The sequence below is a fragment of the Penaeus japonicus genome, unplaced genomic scaffold, assembly GCF_977035675.1.
Source record: "Penaeus japonicus unplaced genomic scaffold, GWHDUDI00000001_assembly GWHDUDI00000036, whole genome shotgun sequence".
In the NCBI taxonomy this organism is placed as follows: Eukaryota; Metazoa; Arthropoda; class Malacostraca; order Decapoda; family Penaeidae; genus Penaeus; species Penaeus japonicus.
The window spans coordinates 14,994,556-14,999,555 of record NW_028234438.1 but is presented as its reverse complement, the minus strand read 5'-3'; positions in this window follow the sequence as shown (position 1 = coordinate 14,999,555).

The following is a 5,000-nucleotide window of genomic DNA, read 5'->3' as shown; positions in this document are numbered from 1 at the left end:
CATGTGGTCCCTGAGGTTAAGATGGGGAGGTTGTATTAGTCATGGATACAGTAACTGTATTATTCATAATGGTAATGATAAGGTAAATTAAGACGATGAATATGATTATAAACCGAATTAATATCATGGTATCAACAACTGATTTTGATAACAATTGAGACGGCAGTAGTAACACCTGCGATAAGAAATATATAATCATTCTAATAAATAATCACACTGACGATAAAACGGACAACAAAAACAATGATAACAACAGCAAGAATGCTTAGAAGATCCAAAAAAAGAAGTAACGCCGCAAGGTAATAATAACCGCCCTCACCACTTAACCTAACGACCATTTATCCCGCCATGCCATCTTGAGCGGAGCGAGGTAAGAAGTTATTTTGTGATCTACTTTGGTGGTCTTATAAGTTACCTTTGTTTGTAGCTGGTATGTAAACAATAGGCTCTGACTGATGTACAGGAGTCCTTCATGTGAATGTGGAGGCTCGAGAACCCACTGACTGCCTTGGCTGAAATAAGTTATATTTTTTTGGAAATATTGAGCCTCTCTCTCTCATCTCTCCCTCTCTCTCTCTCTCTCCTCTACTCTCTCTCTCTCCTTCATCCTTCTCTCTCTCTCTCTCTCTCTCTCTCTCTCTCTCTCTCTCTCTCTCTCTCTCTCTCTCTCTCTCTCACTTTCCCTCTCTCTCTCTCTCTCTCTCTCTCTCTCTCTCTCTCTCTCTCTCTCTCTCTCTCTCTCTTTTATCCCCATAAATGGCAGCACCGCCCAAGGGATCCCCCTCCCCTAAACACGAGTTACGTTTTAGTGAATGGAGTGACTGACTCGCAACGCAATAGACAAACGCCACCGTCACACATCTAACTGACTATTCTATTGTCCTACCAGGGAGATGAATGACTAAGATGCTTTCTGACATCGGCGTCACACCCGCCCTTGTGTCATGTCACCCCCCTTTTCACCCTTAACCTTCTCTACTACGCAACCTTATACACCTGTCACCTGAGATGGCAGTTTTAACCCTGAAAAATAACGCCTCTTTACCATATAGCTTGGGTGTTTGCGGTTCCGCCCATGCCTACTTCCTTTCCAATTTACATATCTATTTACATTTTGGGTTGGTTTCTTATCCATTTTCATGGTTGTAATTATCGTTATTCGCTTAAGCTTTTCTTATATGTTCAAATATTTATTTACATGTTTAGGCATAAAAGATTTGACGAAAATATATCTCATGTTGCAAAAAAAAAAAAAAAAAAAAAAAATGGTAGACAACAAGCATTGAAGAACAAAATAATATTCATCCTTTTAAAGTTACATAATTAGATACGCTTTCTTTCTAGAAGAAACAAATGAAATTAGTTTTGATTTAATCTAAAGACATTTGAATATTGAAAATCTTAAAACATAATATGCTGTATATATACATCACATAAACAGTCATAATACCCAGGAATGCTTTATCATAATCACAATTTTCATGTATATTACATTTTGTATACAAATTGTTGACAAGGATCATGGCTGACAACACTCATCACCATCATCATCACCATCATTATAACCATCAATATCACCCCTACCACCATCATCCCCATCCCCACCATCACCATCATTATAACCATCAATATCACCCCTACCACCATCATCACCACCATCATTATAACCATCAATATCACCCCTACCACCATCATCACCACCATCATTATAACCATCAATATCACCCCTACCACCATCATCACCACCATCATTATAACCATCAATATCACCCCTACCACCATCATCACCACCATCATTATAACCATCAATATCACCCCTACCACCATCATCACCACCACCATCATTATAACCATCAATATCACCCCTACCACCATCATCACCACCATCATTATAACCATCAATATCACCCCTACCACCATCATCACCACCATCATTATAACCATCAATATCACCCCTACCACCATCATCACCACCACCATCATTATAACCATCAATATCACCCCCTACCATCATCACCACCACTTTCTCCATTACCACCACCATCATAACCATCAATATCACCCCTACCACCATCATCACCACCACCATCATTATAACCATCAATATCACCCCTACCACCATCATCACCACCACCATCATTATAACCATCAATATCACCCCTACCACCATCATCACCACCATCATTATAACCATCAATATCACCCCTACCACCATCATCACCACCATCATTATAACCATCAATATCACCCCTACCACCATCATCACCACCATCATTATAACCATCAATATCACCCCTACCACCATCATCACCACCACCATCATTATAACCATCAATATCACCCCTACCACCATCATCACCACCATCATTATAACCATCAATATCACCCCTACCACCATCACCACCACCATCATTATCACCATCATCACCCCCCCCCCCACCATCACCACCACCATCATTATAACCATCAATATCACCCCTACCACCATCATCACCACCACCATCATTATAACCATCAATATCACCCCTACCACCATCATCACCACCTCACCACCATCATCACCATCTCACCACCACCATCCCCCTCACCACCATCCCCCTCACCACCATCCGCCAGTGGTTCAGACCAGCCCGACCACAGGCCCGGAGTGATGATAACCTCAAAAGGAGCCGATTAGGTCATCAGTCATCAATAATCATCGGGAACTAATTGACGTGAAGGTCCGTGTGACTCGCCGGGCGGAAAAGGGGCATGACGCCCACGGGAGAGTCACTAGGGAGAACAAATATTGATAAGGATTAGGATGGTTTTGGTCATGGTAATGATAATACTACCGCTACGGCTATGTTGATGCTACCACTACTATTACTACTACTATTACTATTACTACTGCTATTTCTACTACTACTATTACTACTACTATCACTACTACTCCTACTACTGCTACTGCTACTGCTGCTGCCGCTACTACAAATACTACAACTACTCCTATTGCGAACTACTAATATGAATAATGATATCAATGATTATACGAATTATATTACGATAATGCTGATGATGGGCAGATAGCATTGATTATAATGAATGATTATGATTATGGCATTGCCAAAAATGATAGAAACACGATAATGATACTGATGATAATAGTAATTGTATTATGTAATAAGTGAATAATAATTAAAAACAAATACACAATGATGTTTATAAAGAGAAAAAAAATAATGGTAATGATAATGAAGATAATGCCACTAACAATGCTAATCACATAATCCCCAGACAGATAATTAGTCACTCAAACGTACCCTAGAAGTACCATAGGTCATTAACCATGGAAAACGAGGTCATGAGAGGTCACGTAGATCCGAAGAGCGCATATAGGTACGAGGCAGATTCAGTGCATCGGGAGGTGGGTACCGTGGGTAGGGTGACAAGAATAGTCTGGCGGGGAAGGGAGCCTGGGGGAGGCGGGGACAGATGGGGTAAATGACACAGAATGTATCATAGAGAGGATCAATGTCGGATTAAGTGCTATATTGTTTGATAAACAGAATAACAGGAAGAGTCCCCTAGGTGATAAGCGTGTCTGGGGTGTAGGGGAGGGAGGGAGATGGGGAGGGGGTGGGGAGAATGAGTGTGTATGGGGGTGGGGGGGTGTATGTGTGTGTGTGTGTGTGTGTGTCTGTGTGTGCGTGCGTGTGTGTGTGTGCAAGTATGTATATGTGAATTTCTTTGCTTCTCATTCACCGCCACCTAACACGCAGTCATTAAGGGTGTCAAAAAAAAAAAAATAATAATATCAACAAATAAAACCATTAATAATAGATGTCTGACAATCACCCTCAGCCCTCTCAACAATACCTCAAAAGAGGCGATAATCGCTCTGAAAATATCTTCAGGTAATCAATTAGAGAAATGAATCAATTTGATTTATTTACGCCGTCCGCGATTGACTCGTCTTTTTTGCCCAATTTATGGAGTTCTGTTGACGAAAGGAGAAGCTGTCTGGCGGGACTTGATTGGCTCTTGATTATTGATTATCTGAATTTATTAATGGGATTCTTCTTGATTCTTGAGCTTGGAGAAAGTTTGACGGATTCATTTTGTTGCATTACTGATGGTTATGTTGGTATTGTTGTTTCTGTTGTTCTGTTGGTTATTGTCATTTATTATTGTTGTTGTTCTTGTTTTTGTGATTCTTATTTTTGTTTTTGTTTTTATTGTCATTGTCATTATTATTATTATTATTATTATTATTATTATTATTATTATTATTATTATTATCATCATCATCATCATTATCATTATTATCATCGTTATTGACATTATTATTGTTATCATTATTGTTCTTGTTCATGTTACTGTTATTATTATCATCATTGTTCTTGTTCTTATTACTATTATTATTATCATTATTATCATCAACAATACTATACTTATCACTTCAAAACCGTGTATTTAAATCTTTTTTCAATTATATCTTATTCTTTCCTGTAGAACCGCCACACGAGGAAGTCAGGTCGAAGTGCCTAAACACTGGTCGTACACACCATTGCTCTCCCCATAGTTTGCCATACATTGTCCAGCTTGCGAGTAAATGTGTCGAGACTCTCGCTTTCTTTTGTCGCTATACTCCTCTTCTTTTCTCACTTCTCCTAGTTCTCCCTCTGTCCTCCTCATTCCCCCACATCTCCCCTATTTTTTTCCCGCCTCATCCTCTTTTCCCTTTACTTTGCCCCGTCCCTCTAAACCCTCACTTTGTCCCCCCCCCCTTCTCCACCCACACTCTGCCCCCTCCCCTCTTCTTCCCACTCCCCCTTCACTTTGCCCCATACCCTATCCCCCCCCCCCCACTTCATCTCATGCGACAGTAAAATTCATTTAAAAAATGACAAATTTAACAACAACGTTAGTAGTGGCAAAATATATGTCGAAACGCTGACACTTCAATTATTTCTTAAATAATTTAGAGGTCGTATTTTGAAAGTACATATTTTTTTTCT